Here is a 22038-nt window from a genome sequence, read left to right on the forward strand (position 1 = left end):
GAAGATTCTGAAAATAAATAATTTAGTGGCAGTGGAGACATTTATCTTTGGTAACAAAATAAGCAGGTATCAAAAGCCAGGGTGACCTAGCAATTCCATTCCAAAGTATATACCCAAGAGTCTATGCAGAATTGAAAAGAGGTATTCAAGCAAATGCTTGTACACAAATGTTCATAGCAGCATTACTCACAACAGCCAAAAGGTGGAAACCTCTCAAGTATCCATTGATAGATAAATGGATAAACAAAATGTGGTATAGCCATACAATGAAATATTATTTAGTGAGGAAAAAGAAATTAAGTGCTGATACATGCCACAATGTGGATGAACCTCGAAAACATTAAGCTAAATGAAGAAAGCCAAACACAAAAGGCCACATACTGTATTATTCAATTTATATGAAATGTCCAGAATAAGTAAATCCATAGAGACAGAAAGCAGATGGTGGTTGTCAGGGCCTAGGGGAAGGGGTAATGAGGAATGACTACTTAATGGGAACAGGGTCTCCTTTTGGGGTGAAGAAAATGTTTTGGAACTAGATAGAGCTGATGGTTGCACAACATTATGAATGTAAAAATGCCATTAACTTGTACACTTTAAAATGGTTAATTTTATGTTGTATGAATTTCACTTCAAAAAAAGAAAGCCAGTGTGCCCCTTTTGTGTTGCTGTCTGGTCTGGGTGGGAGGGGCCTCTGACCTCTGAACATCCCAGGGGTCTCACTGCAAGTGTCGGATCCACTGTTGCTCAAGTTCAAAGCCAGAGCCCTGCCAGTAGAGAAATAGGAGACATGTTCTTACTTAAATGCCACTTACGATGGGATTTGGCAGGTTCACAGCTTGAAGTGGCAGGGCTGGAGCAAGGGTGGACCATGAAGTGTCCGTGACAAAAAACAGAGATGGAGAGGGGCTGGCTGGTGGTGAAGTTTGCATGCTCCGCTTTGGCGGCCTAGGGTTCGCCCATTCAGATCCCAGACATGGACCTACGTATTGCTTATCAAGCCATGCTGTGGCAGGCGCCCAATATATAAAGTAGAGGAAGATGGGCACGGATGTTAGCTCAGGGCCAGTCTTCCTCAGCAAAATGAGGAGGATTGGTGGCAGATGTTAGCTCAGGGCTAATCTTCCTCAAAAAAATAAAAATGAAAAACAGACAGAGAGCCTGGCCAGGAGTGAAGGAACATTCCTGGAGGGTGGGGATACCTGCCTTGTGAAAGCCCAAGTCTTAAATTACCTTTCCTTGTGTGGGATGAAGGAAAGTTCATGTTAGCCAGCACATCTGCCTTTGTTCTTCTTGCACTGCGATTTCTTTCTGAGATTTTCCCTCCCCCTTCAGTAAAGAGCTTCACATGCACATTGCAGGACAGCTTCTCAGTGTGGTGGAAGCTAAAGGGATAGTGTGTTAGATTCCTATTGCTGCTGTAACAAATTACCACAAACTTAATGACTTAAAAAATATAAATTTATTACTCAGTTCTGTAGGTTAGAAATCTGATGTGAGTCCTACTGGGCTAAAGTCAAGAGTTTGGCAGGGCTGTGTTCCTTCTGAAGGCTCTAAGGAAGAATCCCTTCCTTGCTTTTTCCAGTTTCTAGAGGCTGCCTGCATTCCTTGGTTCATGGCCTTCTTCTGTCTTCAAAGTCAGCAATTGCATCACTCCAACATCTGTTTCTGTCGTCCTTTGTCCTTCTCTGACTCTTGGCTCTCTCTCCCATCTTTTAAGGACCCTTGTGATTACACTGGGCCCACTTGGATAATCCGCAATGATCTTCTCATCTAAAGGTCCTTAACTTATTCACATTTTCAAAATTCCTTTTGCAATGTAAAATAACATATTCATAGGTTCCAGGGATTAGGATATAGACTTCTTTGGGGTCCATTATTCTGCCTACCACAGAGTGTCTGAGGAAGGACCCATCTGCTCCAGAGAATCACTGATGACCATCAGCAGAGAGACACACAACCTGGAGAGCACAAGAGAAGAACCAAGTGAGAGAGCCCAAACTTTCTGATTGCTGCCTGAGTTAGCAAAAGCTACCTCATTAGAATGGAAAAGGAGGAGCCCAACAATATGTGATCATACAAATGAGAACTAACATGTATGAAGCATTTCCTAGGTGCCAGTCTCTCACACACACACACAAATATTGTGTATGATGTGTACTATTATTAAACCATATTTTATAAATGAAGAAAGAGAGATTACTAGAGAGATTAGAAATTACCTGAAATCTCTCAGCTAGTAAGTACTACACGTGGCATTTGAATCTAGTTCTACCTGATGTGTGAGCTGAACTCTCAACCTAGTGTTGTGTTAGAGCAGGTGTGAGGAGAAAATAGATATTTTGAGTTGCTGCCTAGGCTTTTTACAGTATGACAGCCCTACTCACACCCAGAGTCTGGATGTTGAGATGAGAACCTGAGTTTAGGATTTTCCTGTCCTAAGTTCCCACCTTGCTTTTTCCCATGGCACCTTTTAAAATAACCACTTAGAGTTGAGCCTGTGAGAAGTTAGTGACCTCCACCCTAACCACCTTATAAGTAATAAATGCTTGCTACTCTGCTGTCTCTCTCCTACTCACTTGTGACCTGGGACATAGGACTGCTCTTCCTCTGGCTCATTGCACCCCCCTTTTGGTATCTGTAAGTAATAAATCTTGTGACTTTACTTCTTTAGTGTGAGTGTATTGAAACTGTGCCTTCAATCAAAACGACCTTGGAGTTTTCACTTCTCCAAAGTGGGAGCTCAGATGCTGAGGAAGCTACCTGCTGACCCCATGTGGGTGGCTTGTGCCTCCTCATTCATCAGGTCATAATCTGCATATTCTTAATTTAATACACCAGCTACAGACCCACCAACACAGCAGGCTAACCACTGAACGCCCTCATGCCAGAAATTTAAGATGATAGAAGGTTATTGTTCATGTAACAGTCCACTGTGGACATATGGTAGGCAGCTTTCCCTGAGGTGATTCTGGAGCCCAGGCTCCTTCCACATGTGGCTCTGCCATCTGCTAAGCCTCACTATCTCTTGCTTCCAGAGGTGGACAGGAAAACAGGGGATGAAGAAAGCATGCCTGCTTTTTAACCACCTCTTCCCAGAAAGGATGCACCTTCTCTGCTTACATTCCATTGGCAAAAGCTGGTCATATGGGCCCACCTCAGTGCTGGAGGCTGAGAAACCTAGCTCCTGGCTTGACAACCACTTCCCAGAAATACCTGTACACTTTGAATAGGAAGCATAAATGTGGTAGACAGCCAACCATCTCTGCCATGACAGTACTGATACATGAATGAAGAAATCTTCCTTTCCAAACTCCTACTAACAAACATAAAAGATGCTGTCTACATATAGGTGCTTGGCATGGCAGGAGGAGAACTAAATCATCTAAATAAATAAAGGAGGATCCAGGCTTGCTAAGGTCTCTAGAGTTATCAAAACACTGTCAAAACATTTTATCTTTTCTGAGGACACAGTGTACTTAGCTATCTAATTGTCCTCTAACATATATATTTTGAATAGGACCCCCAGTGTTTCAGGGGACACATGGATGCCCATATTGAAGACTGTATTCCAACCATCTTCAACACTAGTTGTGGCCAGTGTATTCTGGACAATGGGATGTAAACAGAACTGTGATGTGAAACTTCTAGGTAACAGTCCTTAAAGGAAGGGGGCTCCTTCCTTTCTCTCTTCCTCCTTCTTGCAGGCTGGAGGTTGAGGAGCCATCTTGGATGATAAAGTAGCTCCCTAGGTTTGGGGGAGGAACAAGCTAGAGGGGCCTGGGTCCCTGCTGATCATGGAGTTGCCAAACCAGCCCCAGATTCCTCAACTCCAGATTTGGTTTACATGAGAGAGAGAGAAGTTTCTATCATGTCTAAGCCACTGTTGTCTTGAATTTTCAGTCACCTGCAGACAGTCCTAATCCTGACTAACACACAATACTCTGTTTCCCTTTATCAGAGTATCATTATGCAAAACATGCCACAAATGACCAAATCATTGTCTCTTCCACGACTATTTCTGCAAATCAAAGGATTTTCCTGGAAACCTCATTTTCGTCACTGGCCTTCCCACCCTCAGTCAACTCAGATGGTTTCAGTGATGACAGGGCCTGTGGGCAAGCTTTGAAATGACTTGACAAACAGGAGGAAATGAAGGGTTTTCTCATAGGCCTTGCCCACAAGTTGCCTCACTGTCAAGCTGTTTTACTGCTGAGTGACTCTGGTGGGTTGGGTTAAGAGGGCAATGATAGAAATCCTTCCAGAAAACTGTCATCTGCCTGGAAATTGCAGCTTCCTGTTACCCTTGTAAACCTCCAAGGACAGAAGTTCAAAAGTGACCCAGTTCCTACTGACACTTTTATGGTGAGATTTGCCTTACCCAATACCTCCCCAGTTGGGACTGCTAACCAAGATAACCTGCAATCCTGGGGCAGAGGCTAACACAAGGTAGACCTCTGCTGGTGCACAGTGATGATATTTCTGAGGAAAGTTTTGCTTGTCAGTAAGGAACTCAAACTCTCAGTTTTGACTTCTGCAGAATCTCCAAGCTTCAGGACACTAGAGGACATTGGTTCCAGTTCCTAGCTCCAAGGAAGGCCCCACTGACATTGTGCTTGACTTTTTCTCCTTAGAGCAGTAGTTTGCAACATTTATTTGACCATGAACCCCTAGAGAAAGTGATCATCTTATGGACCACCTCCCTAGACAACAAGCACACATGTTCATGCCACACAGAACTTTGCCCACAATTTCCTGAGATTCCAGGCCCCCTGAAGCCCAGTCATGAGTTCAGAGACCCTAAGTTAAAAACTCTTGCCTTTGAGGGATGGTTCAACATCTGCAAATCAATTATTGTGGTACACCACATTAACAAAATGAATAAAAATCACACGATCATCTCAATAGATGCAAAGAAAGCGTCTGACAAGATCCAACATCAATTTATGATAAAAACTCTCAATAAAATGGGTATAGAAGGAAAATACCTCAACATAATACAGGTCATATGTGACAAAAACCACAGCCAACATCATACACAATGGAGAAAAATTTGAATGCCATCCCTCTGAGAATAGGAACAAGACAAAGGTACCCACTCTCACCACTCTTATCCAACATAGTACTGGAAGTTTTGGCCAGAGCAATTAGGCAAGAAAAAGAAATAGAAGATATCCAAATTGGAAAGGAGGAAGTGAAGCTCTGGCTGTTTGCAGATGACATGATTCTATATATAAAAAGCCCTAAAGAATCCATCAGAAAACTATTAGAAATAATCAACAACTGCAACAAAGTTGCAGGTACAAAATCAACTTAGAAAAATCAGTTGCATTTCTATACTCTAATAATGAACTAGCAGAAAGACAACTCAAGAATAAAATTCCGTTTTACAATCACAACAAAAAGAATAAAATATCTAGGAATACATTTAACCAAGGAGGTGAAAGACGTATACACTGAAAACTATAAGACATTATTGAAAGAAATCGAAGATAACATTAAGAAATGGTAAGATAGTCCATGCACATGGATTGGAAGAATAAACATAGTTAAAATGTACATATTACCTAAAGCAATCTACAGATTCAGTGAAATCCCAATCAGAATCCCAATGACATTCTTCACAGAGATAGAATAAAGAATCCAAAGTTTATATGGAACCACAAAGGCCCCAAATAGCTAAGGCAATCCTGAGAAAAAAGGATAAAGCTGGAGGCATCACAATCCCTGACTTCAAAATATACTAGAAACCTGTAGTAATCAAAATAGCATGGTACTGGCACAAAAAGAGACACACAGATCAGTGGAACAGAATTGAAAGCCCAGAAATAAAGCCACACATCTTTGGAGAGCTAATCTTTGCCAAAGGAGCCAAGAACATACAATGGAGAAAAGAAAGTCTCTTCAATAAATGCTATTGGGAAAACTGGGCAGCTACATGCAAAAGAATGAAAGTGGACCATTATCTTACACCATATACAAAAAGCAACTCAAAATGGATTAAGGACGTGAAGGTAAGACCTGAAACCATCAAACTCCTAGAAGAAAATATAGGCAGTACACTGACATCAGTCTTAGCAGCACTTTTTTCAAATACCATGTCTTCTCAGGCATGGGAAACAAAAGAAAAAATAAACAAATGCAATTTCATCAGACTAAAGAGCTTCTGCACAGCAAAGGAAACCATGAACAAAACTAAAAGACAACCCACCAACTGGGAAAAAATATTTGCAAATCATATATCTGACATGGGGTCAATCTCTAGAATATATAAAGAACTCATAAAACTCAACAACAAAAAAATGAACAACCCAATCAAAAAATGGGCAGAGGATATGAACAGACATTTTTCCAAAGAAAATACACAGATGGCCGATTGGCACATGAAAAGATGTTCAACATCTCTAATCATTAGGGAAATGTAAATCAAAACTACAGTGAGATATCACCTTACACCTGTCAGAATGGGTATAATTACCAAGACAAAAAATAACAAATGTTGGAGAGGATGTAGAGAAAAGGGAACCATCATATACTGCTGGTGGGAATGTAAACTGGGGCAGCTACTGTGGAAAACAGTATGGAGATTTCTCAAAAAATTAAAAATAGAAATATCATATGACCCAGCTATTGCACTACTGGGTATTTATCCAAAGAACTTGAAATCAACCATTCAGAGACTTATGCACCCCTATGTTCATCTCAGCATTATTCACAATAGCCAAGATGTGGAAGCAACCCAAGTGCCCATCAATGGATGAATGGATAAAGATGATGTGGTATATATATACAATGGAGTACTACTCAGCCATAAAAAAGACAAAATTGTCCTATTTGCAACAACATGGATGGACCTTTGGGGTATTTTGTTAAACAAAATAAGCCAGACAGAGAAAGACAAACACCACATGATTTCACTCATATGTGGAAGATAAACACATGGACAAAGAGAACATATTAGTGGTTACCAGAGGGGAAGGGGGTTAGAGGGTGGGCAAAAGGGGTAAAGGGGCACATATACATGGTGACACATAAAAATTAGACTGTTGGTGGTGAGCACGATGCAGTCTATACAGAATACTGATAAATAATAATGTACACCTGAAATTTCGCAATGTTATAAACCATTATGACCTCAATAAAAATTTTTTTTTAAAAAAGTCTTACCTTTGAACCCCAGAGCAGATTTAAAAAGTTCTGAAGTCATCTAACTTCACCTTTGAGATAGACTCCCCCACTACTGCTCCTAAACAGTAGACCAAGTCAATTCTAGAGGCTTCAATTGTTCATGGGCTTTACTGTGATTTATGACCACCAGAGAGAGAAATGCCTCACATTCTCTCCTCACTGCCTGCTCCAAAGTCCTTTATCTGAAATTTAAGTGCCAACTAACTTTCCTTTCCTGCTTATCTCACACAAACAACCCACACTTGGCCACCATTGGACTTTTTATTTGCAGTTTCTCAAACATGCCAAGGTGTCTTCTGCCCTCTGCCTTTGCTCAGACAATTTCCTTCCCCTAGACACCTCTTTATTCATCACTGTCTGTCAAAATACCACTCTTCTTCAAGACTCTGAAAAATAGACTTCTCTATAAAGCTTTTCCTGAACCCTTCCTTTGTGCTCTCAGCCTGAGCTTGAATGTCTGTTATGGAACATATCACCTTCCATCATGGATTACTTGCACCTGTATACAGCAGAATATTTGAACCCTCAAGGTCTGAAATCAGAATGATTGGGTTTCAATCCTGCCTCTGGAGAGTACAAATCATTCTGGGTCTTGACAAAACATCCTGATTGCATTTCTGTCTTAATCCCAGGATTTTTATTCCACCATGAAAGACAAGACAAGAATTCCCTCCTTCTCCAATTTTTTTCAATTCCTGCTCAACTAAACAGACATTTATTTAGCAACTATTGGGTGCCAAACACTGTGGTAGGGGTGGGGATCAGAGATGTCCTTCTTGGGCTTCTGCAAACCAGCTACCTTCTGTCATTGGAATTCAAGCTCAGGACCCAGGTCATATACACATTTTTATATTCCATGAACTTGAAGCCCAATGCCAGATGTCAGCTGATCTTTAGGATTTTCCTCTCTTATGACAAGAGTTGTATATTTATGCCAAATGGCAGAACAGTATGTCATACTTCATTAGGAAATAATTCTAATAATATGTATAGAAAATTTACTAGACTGCTTCTGAACACCCAGCTCACTGAGCTGACCCATGTAGGCCCTTTGCCACATAGAAATGCTAGATACAATGTAACAAAAATATTTTCCACATAACCAAGTTTGATAAGAAAAAAGGAATCCTCAGGTGCCAAGACTGGCATGAAATCAAGTCAGAGGATAAATATGAGCTGAAACCAGGAGGCAGCCATAGGAGTTTCAGGTGGAGTTATGGAATACCCTAGGGCAAAGGAGGAGGGTTCTAATGCCTACAGAAATAAAAACAAAATGTGAGTTCCGGCCTGAAGGAGGGAAAGAATGGAACTGAGCTCCCTGCATAAACATACCATCTGCCCCAGGTTTTGAGAGGGGTAAAAAAGTCACCTATAAAAATCAGAACTCTGAGCCTACACCACACACAGTTTTGGGGCCTTAATTTATAAAACTTCTATGATGTGGAACCTCTGGCTGGTAGTTTAACATAGGGTCATTCAGCACCCCCTCCAGGAATTCAACTAAAGCCAAGCAAAAATATTTTGTAGAGACATTTTCGAAGGCCGTCTCCTCTTGGTTGTTGCAAAGGCACTTTGAACTCAATGTGGAATCATCCCTGCTTACCAAACCTGGTCATCTGCCAATACACCTGCTCATGTTTGACACTACTTCCCATTAAGGCACACAAGTCTAGGGGTTGTCCTTGACACCCCACACCAATCCATCACTAAGGCTCATTCATTTTACCTTCTAAATATCAGATTTGTCGTTGTCTTTCTATTTCCAATACCCCATCCTAATCCAAACCACTATCATCTCTCACTGGTCTCCCAACTGGTTTACCCTGCATCCACTCAATCAGGTAGAACCCTATGAAATTGCCATCTTATAGGACAAAACCAGTCTGGAAGTGATATTTTCTTAGGGTTCAATCTGATATTTCTTGCCATCTGATTTCCGTACTACAGCGAAAGTTACCTTTTCATAAAGCAGATTTGATCATGTTGTACTTGCCCCCTGCTTAAACCTTCCATGGCTTTCCCACTGTTCTTAAGATAAAAATTAAGCTCCTAAGCATGACCTGTAAAGCCATTTGATCCCTACCTTCTTCACCAGCTACATATCCCCTACTCTTCCTTTATCTGTCTGCACCGACCCCCTGGATTCTTCTAGTGCCTCATCCTTTCCATGTTTCCTCTCCCCACAGAGCTTTGTACATGTGCTGTTCCCACTGACTAGAACACTCCTCTAACCCCTCTTAAATTGTATAACTCCTTATCCTTCAGATCTTGAGAGCCTTGTCTGACCTTCCCAGCCTCATCAAGGGCCCCATCACACATTCTTTTAATGCCAAGATCATCTCCTTCATAGCAGTTGTCCCAATGACAATTTTACATTTATCTGTGTGATTATTTGATTTATGTCTGCCACCCCCACTAGAAGTCTTAAATTTCATGAAGCTAGGGACTGAGTCTGTTTTCACTGACCATTGAATCCCCAACCCAATGCCACGCACACTGTAGGTGCTCAACATGTTTTTAAGTAAATGAAGCACTAAAAGCTATGGAATGGAGGAGTGAAGAAACTGGATGATACAGGGTGACCAAAGTGGAGACTGATGCAATGGTCCTGCAGGAGAAGGTAAGGGCCTGAAACTGAGGCTTATTTTTCATGCATTATGTTGGCTAATGTTCAGATCAGTCCCTCTTTTGCTTTAGGAATTTTATAAAAAGAGAAAACTAGAGATATCAAATGACTTGCCCAGGGCCACATAATGGTAGATCTAAGATGCTTATGCAAGTTATCTGACTCCAAATCCAGTCCTCTTTCTATTAAAAAAGAATGAGATAAGCAGAGGAAACAGCAAGGAACCCTGGAGTGGGAGCAGGGAACTCCAATGCCTACAGGCACTGGGTAGGTAATGTAAAGACTAAGGCAGCCCAGGGCTAAGATAAGAGAAAGTGTTGGGAACCACATCCAGCTGGAAGGTGTGTGCCCATCTAATTCTAGCTCTAAATTATTGTTATTACAATACTGGGAATGCAGGCCCCGTATTTTTAGGCTGCCCTATTTTTTAAGAGAAGTTCAAACTGGACTTTTGTGTGAAATCATTCTGATTTTAAAACATGAAACAGATCAAACAAAACATGTCTGCAGGAGGAACGTGGGCTTTGGGCACCAATTTGCAATCCCCAGTCGAGATGAATGGGGGAGTAGGAGGAAAGATGCACTACTATTGTCAGAATGCACTTATGCTTATACTTTGCATGGAAAATACTTCGGCAGGGCCCTCATAAATAATCTGAGCAATAGTTATCCAACTTGAACTTTGATGGTTCCATGAAACTGAGAAGTTAGGATCAGTTAATCTATAACCGGCTTTATTGTTCCAAGGTCACTATGTTCTGTTAAAGCAAAGAAATGAAAACTGCAGAAGGATAAACATCTTCATTTCATGATCCCCAAGGAAGGCAATGGGTAAGGAACCTAAATAGCCACTGTTGGAGAAGGTGTAGATTACTGACCAGGCTGTTCTCCTTCCAAAGAAAATACAGTCCAAAGATAAGCTTATAATGGCCCTTAACTTATTTCAAAATCCAATTAGACATTGTAGTCACTTTCAGTATGCCAGAATACATGAAAAAGCTCATCTTTATCTCATTCTGGGTTCCTTTCCCTAGTGTTTTTCATTAAAGGAATAAAAGGATGTCACAAATTGCTCTTCTAAGAGAAAAGCTGTGATCAAATAAATATCTGCTTCTCAGTTTCAGTTCCTCTAACTCTGGAGACACCTGGCATGTAGAAGAGCTTCACAGATTTTCTCAATTTGACCTTCCCCACCCAAAGACCAACTAAGTACATGCCTCGGAAATCATTGAGATCTTTTTTCCTATGTTGTTTATTTATTCAGTTAAACCACTAGCAATGCAGTTGCCATGGTATTCATGAAAGTTATGTTGAAGCATAATCTTGATTTGAGGTTCTAGAATTTCTCTTACATCCATCTGTAATTTTTAAAAGTCATCAGAAACCATTTAGAAAAACTGAGTAGCAACCTTCACAATTCCTGAATCATGGAAAGAGGAATCATTTAATTGCTGTCCTGGATAGTTAGCATGTTTACATCACTCTTGGATTAGTGAGGCTAGTCTAACTACCAGAAGAAATAACCCAGAAGTTAAATTAACAGAATAAAAATTTGTTTATTTCCATCAGAGTTCAGTGCAGGTTGGTGAGGTGGGGGTATAAAGAATTCTGTTCCATGTAGTTAATCAGGAACTCAAGATCCTTCCATCATGTGATTCCACCATCTTCTTACTCCAGGGGATGGCAAACTTTTTCCGTAAAGAGCCATCTAGTAAATATTTTAGGCTTTGTGGACCATATGGTCTCTGTCACAACTATTCAGCTCTGCCATTGTAGCACAAAAGCAGCCAGAGACAATATGTAAATGAATGGGCATGGCTGTGTTCCAATGAAACTTTATTTACAAAAACGGGCAATGGGCTATAGTTTGCCTACTCCTGCTCGAGGACTTTGTCCTCCTCTGCATTGAGACAGTGGACAGAGAAAGAGGAAGCACCATGGAAGAGGTACAAGTAAAATTAATGCCTGTCCCTAAACAACTGTCACAAGGATTATATTAAACAATGTTTGTAAAGTGCTTAGTGCAAAGGTCCCTATATAGGAGTTGCTCAATAAATGGCATTATCATCATTTTTAAAATATGGGAATAGAATACCTTTGGTATTTATCGGGTTAAGTGGTCATATTTAACTGAGGCAAATCAGGAAAGGTTACAGTTGATTCTCAAAGGTAGGATAGGATTTTAACAACCGAAGTAGGGGAACAGCTTGAGCAAATGTGTAGCAGCTGGAAAGTATTGTAGGTTTAGTAAGTGCATGTAGTTCAGTTTGGCTGTAACACAGGGTTATGTGGAGGAATTGTGGGACATAAGTTTGGAAAGGTAAGAAGGCTTTGAATACCAGGTTTAAAGTTTAAATGTTCAGTGCCAATAGGGAGCCATTGAAAGTTGTTGAGAAGTATACACACAAGTCTTGTGTTCCAAAAATCTGTAAATTTGTTGTTTGAAACACACTGTGTTTTCCAATATAGTAAAAGCAGTAGGAATTAGAGTCCCAGATTGGTCTACAGAAGCTTGTTTCTTAGGTGTCTATAACCTGTTAAGTATCTGTGGAGAGAATTGTTTTACCTAACCAACACACTCAGAAAATTATTCAGCTATAGGGCTATATAAATGTTGCTCTGATTATCATTGTCTTAATCTAAAATAAGCTTTCCTAGGGAAAGTTGCGCAGTTAACATGGACAGAGATTTATAGCCAACTCTTGAAATTCCTGGAAGGATATGCCATGATAAAATACAGATTCACTTTTTTGCCAGTTCATTTGGATACTAAGAAATGATTTGCATAAAGGTGGAACTATGAAGTTAGATGTATATTTAGCTGGGCCTTCATTTCTAGACCCTGAAAAAGAACTTACCCCTAATTGATGTAAACTCATTGGGCTTTTTTGTCAAATCCATCTATGTTGAAAGCATTGACTTTAGCCTCCTTCTGTGCAAGAATCCCTGCTTCCTCCTGCTCTTGGAGAAGTCTGTTCTGATATGCAAGTAAATTGCAATTGAGTGGAAAGCCTCAAAATTGAGAGGACCCAAGGCCAGTGCTTCATTCTGACATTTAATGTTAATAATCATTTATTTCATCTGTTCCACAAATATTTATGAATATCTGCTATGTGCCAGATACTGCACTGGTGCTAGAAGTAGTAGAGATAGTCCATGAGCGTCACACCTGAAACAAGTGTTTACACTACAATTATAATTTATTTTATGTGGTTATGTCCAGGTCAATGTGGTACATAGGAAAAGAAGCATCTAAAACTGTCTATGAAGTCAGAAAAAGTTTTTTGAAGAGATAATATCTGAGCTAAGATGTTAAAGATAAATAGAAGCCTCAGAGAGAATGGGAGGACAGCATCTCAGGTAGAGAAATCAGCAAATATCAAAAAGTATTTGATTAAAGAGCATTGTGCATATTCAGTGAATATTTGCTAAGGAGATGGATAGATGGATGTATGGATGAATGGATGGATGGATACATGGATGTGAAGAAGACTTCCTACCCAGAGGTAAGACAGTCCTTCTTTACAGACCTCCAGAGTGGCTTGAAATTTTATTCCAACTCCACCTCTGGCTCCCCAGTAGACATTCTAGCTTTTCTCATTCTCTTAGGTTAAAAATTAGAAATCTTCACAATGAGGGGTTTTCATCCTAATACACAGTTTACACAAATGTGATGCTGAATACAACAGTGTACCAACTGTGCTGAGTTGTATGTTGGGGTGAGATGCCCAAGGAGATGTGATCCAGGCCACCAATAAATTATAACCTCACTGGAGAATCAAGATTTATATTCAAGAAATAAATCAGAACAAAACCAGCAAGTACCAAATTGTATGATTTGAATTCAAAGTTATACAAGAATTTGGGTTATTCACGATTAATACGGCTGAAGTTCAAAGTTTTGTCTCCCACAGACAATTCTCTGAAACACTTTGTGGAGATAAGCTTCTTTGAGCTGGCTGAGAGGGTTCGAATGTGGCCAACCTGAAGAATTTCGCATTTCCTCCTTTCCGTGATGGTATGCCTGGCCTGGCAGACACTTTCCTTGTTTGCTTATTTCCTTCTTCCTCTTTTCCTGCCCCCTTGATTTTCCCTTCTTTCCACTATCTGTTTCATAGTGGAATTACAACTGACAGTGTAAATTGAATGAGATTATGAAACTCAGTGGCAGGAGACAGACGGAAGGGAGGCTGGATGAAATTCCAGAATGACAAATCAAAAGGTACAAGTTTTCAGGAGCTGACCAGATTCTCATTTCTCCACTTGGGAGTGAAGAAATACCTCAGACTGCCAGACAAATGTCCCTTTGCTTCTCTGGGTCTCCTGACCCTTGACAAGACCCTCAAAAGTCATCTCTTTCAAAAGTCCTTTGAAATTAATTTTATATGATCCTGGATCTGCCTAGTATTTAAAGATAGATTTACCGTGCTACTGAAAAGGTTCTTATATTTAAATCTCTGCAAAGAAAGCTGAGACAATATCCTGTAACAAAAATTCCCCCCAAAAACTTACTGTGGAGTGTTGTTATCTTAAGAATATTCGATGTAAAAGTGAATACTTGAAAAAAGTTCATTTGTGACTCACAACACTGGTGCTGAATTTTTTTTTTACTATAAAAAAAGCCTTAGAGGGGCTGGCCCCGTGGCGGAGTGGTTAAGTTCGCACGCTCTGCTTCAGGCAGCCCAGTGTTTCGTTGGTTCGAATCCTGGGCGCGGACATGGCACTGCTCATCAAACCACGCTGAGGCAGCGTCCCACATGCCACAACTAAAAGGACCTACAACAAAGAATATACAACTGTGTACTAGGGGGCTTTGGGGAGAAAAAGGAAAAAAATAAAATCTTTAAAAAAAAAAAAGCCTTAGATATTTTGTATATCCTTGACCCAACAATGCATCTTCTAAGAATTTAGGTATAAACATAGGTATAGCTATGAGGAGGCTCATCAAAGCTTTGTCAATAGTAATAAAAACTTGGAAACAACCACTGAAAAATGTTTAATCTATATAATGGTATACTATGCCAGGAAAATGGTGTTATAGAAAAATATTAAAGGCAGGGGAAATATTTATAATATATTAAGTTAAAAAGTTGGTTTCAAATTAATATAAACAGTATGATCTAGTGTTAATAGGAAAATGATAAAAATTGTAACATCCTAATATTCACATTCTCCCTTCCTTTACCTCCAAAGCAAATTTAGTCTTCCTCCCAGGTTCCCAGTGCTGCTGCTGCCATGATCCCCAAACTACCTTTACCATCCCCATTAAGGACATTTTACCTTAAGAAGAGTTCTGTTTTTCTCAGACAAATTCTTTGAGTTTTGTGATGCGTAATCAGAATAATGGAGAGAGAAATGGAACTAAAGAGGAAGAAACAAAGAGAAAGACTTCCATCTAAAAGGCAGCTAAATCTACATAATAGTTTACTGCAATAGAGAAAAGGTGTCTTGAGCTAAGGAAGAGGTGGAGTTTTCTAGGGGATGTGGAATAGCATCAAGGTGGGAACAGCATCAAGGTATGAGGGCATGGGATAGAAGAGGAAAGAGAGTAGAGAAAACTTACTGTAGAAATGTATGTGAACCCCTTTGTGGTTTTATAGAAGTGGAAATAAAAACTTGAGTTCTTTAAATATTAATTTTGCTGGCTGGACCCAAAATTGCATGAGAGGGGCTTGGATTTATTAGGGTTATATTTATACCCATATTCACAAGGAAAAAAAGACTGCAGGTATAGCCACCAAGATATTAATATGATTTGGATGAGACTGTTTTATTCTTTTTAAATATCCCTATTTTCCAAATTTTCTAGCTCTCTGTGTGTGTATATATAATTTTTTTCATTTAATCCTAAACACATCCATGAAGTAGTCACCATAATGACACCTAGATTACAGATGAGGAAACTGAGGCATGGAGAGAGAGGTTTGGAAACTTGCCCAAAGTCACACAGCCAGTAGTGGAGGAGTTAGGAAATGACCCGAAGGAATCTGACCCCAGAACCAGTGCCCCAAACACTGACGCTACCCATGGCTTCTTATACTTTTTTATTTTATAAATTTATTTTCAAATGAAATATTTCCATTCTACAACAAAGTGTAATAATGAGACTGAAATGACAAAAGCTCAGATACCCATCATGCTACCCTAATAAATCTGAACATTTTGCCATATTTTCTTTAGATACATAACGTTTAAAGAAAAAAAATTATAGATGCAGCTAAAATGTTTGTTTTAGTAATGAGGACTATATTAATTAAAAGCAATGAAAAGCTAGATAACACTCAGTATTTGTCCATGTCCCAGTGAAGTCCTCCCTCCCCATAATCAACAATAGGAAGCTCTGAGGGTATAGAGACCAACACTCATATTCCTAAGGAAGATGGAATGAGCCAAAGAAATTGTGAGATGGTGGCAGTGTGAAGTAATTTTTTCTTTTAAAGATTTTATTTTACCTTTTTCTCCCAAAGCCCCTGGTACATAGTTGTATAGTTTTAGTTGCGGGTCCCTCCAGCCGTGGCATGTGGGACACTGCCCCAGCATGGCCTCATGAGCAGTGCCATGTCCGTGCCCAGGACTCGAACCCGGCAAAACCCTGGGCCCATGAAGCAGAGTATGCAAACTTAACCACTCAGCCATGGGGCCAGCCCAAGTATTTTTGACCCTGATCCCTGTCCTACTTGAGAAGCAACAGCTTATCTGGAATTCAGTGTTTATCATTCCCCTGCATGTTTTATATAATCCTAATACATATGTAGATTTTCATTAAATATAGCATTGTCTGGCCTGCTTTTAAGAATTATATACATGGGGTCATAATATGCAGTCAAAATGTATGCAGTGGTCAGTGTCAGTCCCTCTCAACCTCAATCTGTTATCTCTTCAACATGCTTTAGTTTTTTTATCCTTTTGTTTCTCTGTGTGGTATTCTGAGTGAATTCTTCAGTACCACCTTCCAATTAATTAATTCTCCCTGTAAGTATGAAATTTTGTATTTCAAAGACTATAATTTTTTATATTTCCCAAGATTTCTAATTCATCCTTTTTCATTTTAGATTTCATTTCTGTTAGTTTTGTTCTACAGTTTCTTATTTTCGAAGAATTTTATGCTGTCTTTTTTCTCCTTGAATACCGTAAAATATATAGTTTGAAGTCTTTGTCAGATAAATTAGTAAAACTAAATTAATTAATAAATTATTCTCATCTATAATGAATTTGGGTCTTTCTTACCATTAGATTCCTTTATATGTTTACAGTTATTAATTTGGAGGTTTATTTTAAGTTGAATGGATCTTGTTTTCATTTTATCTTTCTTTTTGTTTCTCTTTTTTTTTGCTGAGGAAGATTCACCCTGAGCTAACATCTGTTGCCAATCTTCCTCTTTTTGTATGTGGGCCACTGCCACAGCATGGCCACTGACAGACAAGTGGCGTAGGTCTGCACCCAGGAACCAAACCCAGGCCACCAAAGCTGAGCACCCCAAACTTAACCACCAGGCCACCAGGGCTGGCCCTCATTTTCTTTCTTCCTCTTTGCTGTCCTCATTCCAGGAGTTTTGAGGTTGCCTCCATCTGGTGCCCCAGACCCCAATCCAGAACACAACTTCATAAGGACAGTTTAGAGATGCCCTGGGGTGATAATTGGGATAATGCCAATCAAGTCAACAGGCAGTTTGGTTCAGTTGCTGGGCAAACTGTTGAGCTTGTGTCCACCTTCCTCCCAAATCATGCATTTACTAGAATGCAGAGGCTGCAAATACTCGTTGATAGCAGTTCCCCCCGCCCCCATCTCTTTTATGAGACATTGAGTCCCATTCCAGTACCTGGCTTCAAGTAGCAATCTTGTGTCCAGTCCCTCAATTCCCATGCAACATTTTCAAGTCCCTGTTACCTAAAAGAGCCAAGCTCCTGACTACGACTGCCTACTTCCAGATCCAGAGCCCAGCAAGCCTGTAACTCAAAACCCTCTCACCACTTACATTGTTTGTTCATTCCTGATATACAGGATGTTTATCTTATGTTTTTAGTCCATTTATATTTTAAGGTGAACCATATAAAATTTCTAAAATTTGACAATTTTAACCTATGAGAATTGCAATCACAGAAGGTTCTATTTAATGTCTTTTTGTTTTCTTTTTTCATATTTTATCCATCATATCTGAATTTTGGAGCAGGGAGGGTATAACAAAATATGAATTCACTTTTCCAATTTGGCTTTTTTCTTTTTTGGAAGATTAGCCCTGAGCTAACATCCACCACCAATCCTCCTCTTTTTGCTGAGGAAGATTGGCCCTGACCTAACATCTGTGCCCATCTTCCTCTATTTTATATGTGGGATGCCTGCCACAGCAGGGTTGATAAGCAGTGCATAGGTCTGCTCCCAGGATCCAAACCTGCAAACCCCAGGCCACCAAAGCAGAGCACGCAAACTTAACTCCTATGCCACCAGGCTGGCCCCTACTTTTCTAATTTGACCAGAAGCCTCTTCTCTCCCATAAAAGGAAATTTTTATTTATAGTGAGTTGTAAGTTGACTAGCAGAAAAACAATGAAGATACAGCGTTCTTAAGGTCAGAGAGAAGGATCAAAGGAAAGAAGTGTCATCCAATTAAAGAGACTGAAATGGGAGGGAGCAATGATAGAGAAGGAAATAACCAGTGCCAAAAAGGGGGTAAATTGAGATTAAAGGAATCACTTTAATGTGATTCCTAAGTGTTTCCAGGACATAACCTCATAAGGACTGACAAATAAAAATGGCAAGTAATAGGCTATATTGGAGTATATGAGGAAGCCATTTTGTGTAAACCTAATTCAGCCTGACCTTGTCTTTCCAAAAGGGCCTGACGGAGGCCCTGTTGAGCACGCATTGTATATCTGCTTTAGATATTCCCTATGGCAAGAGCAAAGGCCCTTGAGATAAAGGTGCAACTTCCCTCCCCCTCCCAACGTTGGCATTCCCTTAAGGATTAAGCATCTTTCCTTAGGCTAGGAACTGATTTCTGTGCTCACCTGTGACCACCCAGCTTGAGACAATAGGCTTGCCTCCTGCTATGCCCTCTGAGATAGCAGACCCACTACTGCTGTATCCATCAAGCGCTGTGCCGCTGTGCCAACAGGGCAATCTTGTGACTATCGTGGGAGGGACATTTCAATCATATGTGAAACGTCCTGTATGGGGGTATATAACCACTCTGTATACCTCACTTCTGGGGTGCCCTTTCTTCCTTCGGGAAGAAAGGCCCTGGGCCATGGTCCTCAGATTTCAGCTCAGAATAAACTCTCCCAAATTTTCATTTATAGATTGGTTATGGATTATTTTTGTTGACAGGACACTTGTGAAATAAACTTGTGTTTAGAGAAAACACTTGTGAAATATGTTTCTAGAGGCCAGTTCAAGAAGTGAGTGTGAAGTCCAGGAAAAGGAATACAAAGCTTATATGTCAAGTGATTGGAAAGAAAGCAGTTTTGACCTAAACTCTATAGATTGCCCAGGGAACTCATCAGAAAGGTCCTTGTTTTTCCCAAGTGCAACAGGAAATAGCTTAGGGCCTAGGTTCAAAGAAACCCAAACTATGTTCATCTGTCTCAGGTTGACACTCTATAATTCTGCTATGTGTGTCCCTGTTGTCTGTTGGTAGAGAGGTTTGATCCCAAGCTTCTCTACAATAGAATCAAGGACTCTTGACTCTCTAAAGCTGTGTGAGGTGCTGGTGATTAACCACAGAGGAGGAGCTCTAGAAAGGATTAAGGGGTAGGACCATGGTCAAAAGAAGAGAAATCTCTTGTTCAGTGGTTGATCATTGGAATGATGACCAGGAGAATGTGATGGGAGCTGATTGAAATGTGATCCTGGGTGTTTTCATTCAGTCCAGGATGCCCTTCTACCAATCAGCATCTCAAACATACAAAGGCTGTTTTGCAAAATAATATATACCACTTATGTTAATCTATAAGAGCATCATAATAATTACTCTGCTTCACATAGATAACAATAAAGATAGCTAAGCAACGCTCTTTTCTTCCCCCATCAGGGGTGGTATGTAATCACATGCTAAGCTTTCCTTTAGCCTTATTATTATCTTAATTATCTTCCAGTTCACACACTTTTCTTGAATGAAAAGGAATGATGAGCTCTTGGCTCTGGTCTGTGTGTCATATGTGAATCATTAAGTCAGACTCCTGTAATTCCATTGTATATCAGTCTCTTCTTTCCAGCAACCTCAAATTCACCTGTATGAAGCAAAACATCTGGTTGCTGGACATGACCTTACAAGTCTGGCATTCTCATTACCTTGTTGGTTATCATGAAGAAAGCAAGCCATTCCATCATTGGAAGTCTGGCTTCCTCTCCCTTCAGATGAACACATAAGAAGAGCCAAAGCCCCTGCTGTATATGGAACCGGTGACGTTTGCATTCCCTGCAGACATACTCTCTCACTCTAATCCAGGCTTTACTGCATGGATTGAAAAATTGTTTTCAGACTTCATTACAAAATTGCTTCACAGATGTTATGCTTGGATAAGTTGTCTGAAAAGAACTGAGTGAAAATCTTATGGGTTCAGTTTTAGCTCCTTCTTCTCCAAGATGCCAAAACATCTTATAAGAATGAGGGTTAAAGTATATATGTAAGCCTGTTTTTTGTGTATCATATAGAATCTGTCCCGTTACCTTGGAGTTTCATCTCATGCATTTTATCTCATACATGCTAGTTGGTAGCATTTTGTTATTTTAATCATTATTTACCAACCCTGGGAAATACTAGAAAGAGGGAAATTCAAGCACAGCATTACAGTATAGTGTGGCGTGGGAGAAAGGGCACAAGATTTGTTTCTTAGCCTCTCTGGACCTTACTTTACTCCTGTGTTCAATCAGGAATGTAGTATTTATTTCAAAGGAGCCGTGACAAAAGTATATAAAATCTTTGAGCTGTAAAGTACCAGAGCATTTTTCATCACTGTTTTAATTATAATAGAAACATAGAGTGATGGATCAGGAAGGGACCTTGGAAATAAACTAGTCAGGATTTAAAAGATAAGGAAACTGAGGACCAGAGGGACTAAATGACCTCTATGGATATACAGCATGTTGCGAGCAACTCAAACTGAATGCAGGTATCTGAATCCTTCTCAGGCACTCTCCCTACTACAAGGGCCGTGCACATAAAAAGACAGAGAGAGGCTGGCTGCCAGTTGAGGAATCAGTGGAGAGTACGGGGGACTGTGGGGAACTGGAAAATGCATGTGCCCCATCCACAGAGGACAGCTAATATTTGTTTCTAGTTAACTTTTATCATATCAACATGTAGGCCAAGGATTGCCAGATTTTCTAATTTTTTCTAGAAAGAACAGAAATCTAGATTTTTTGATATGTGAAACCTCCTAATTTTTAAATGTTGTTTCAATTTTTAAAATCATGTTGTATAGGCCAAACAAAATATCTGAAGGTCAAAAATTAGTCCATGGTTTACCAATTTGTAATCTCTGATCTGCAGGGAAATGGCCACATTCTTTCTCATGGTATCAAAGGCCTTTCATGATCTAGTCCCTGCTTCCTTCTCCAGCTCACTTCCTTCCTATCCTTGCCTTGTGCTTAGGCTCCAGTTGCGCTGAATAGCTTGTGATTTGACAAACACACCCACTGATTCTCGCAAACATGCCCGCTGATGTCACTCTCCTGGCCTTGCTCCTTGCTCATGTTGTACCTTATGCCTGCAATGAAGCTCTCTCCCATAACTCCTATATTTCTTTTAAGATGGCTCGTATCTTCTTTCCATGAGGAAATTGTCCCTCAACAGTCTGCTCCACCACCACCACACCACCCAATGTGTTCACTATTATATTCTTACAATATCTTGCACACATTATTGCATTTACTGCATAGTACTGCAAGTACTTGTTTAATATCTGTTATTCCAACCAGAATCTCAGCTAATATTGAACTGATATTAAACTCTTCATTCATATTCAAATGTCATCATTGGTCTCCCTTCCTGAACCTCACTCTGCTTCTAGACTGGTCTTCAACTTTAAGTGCTGCTGATCTACTGGAAGAGATGCTGAAATTTTCTCTCCAATGGATGACTTCATGGAGGACACTCTCCTCCGGGACCCAGGTGACTTTACCTCTTCTTTTGATGGGAAGTTGTGGAAAGTAGCCAACCTTCTGAGCACAGCCCTCTGTTCAGCACCTGAGACCAGTCTATTCCGTATTCAGGTCCTCCTTTTCCTG

The 22038-nt window shown here is 40.1% G+C and overlaps 1 long non-coding RNA gene across 1 annotated transcript in view; it reads right to left on the minus strand.

The window, feature by feature from the left end:
• Positions 1–1444: 1444 nt before the first annotated feature.
• Positions 1445–22038, minus strand: part of LOC139041694 (uncharacterized) — a 57900-nt gene continuing 37306 nt past the window's right edge. The window contains exon 3 of the long non-coding RNA XR_011497370.1: positions 1445–1961. This is a non-coding gene — a long non-coding RNA (uncharacterized lncRNA). The remainder of the gene's footprint in view (positions 1962–22038) is intronic.

Source organism: Equus asinus, chromosome 23 (genome assembly GCF_041296235.1).
Source record: "Equus asinus isolate D_3611 breed Donkey chromosome 23, EquAss-T2T_v2, whole genome shotgun sequence".
Classification (NCBI taxonomy): domain Eukaryota; kingdom Metazoa; phylum Chordata; class Mammalia; order Perissodactyla; family Equidae; genus Equus; species Equus asinus.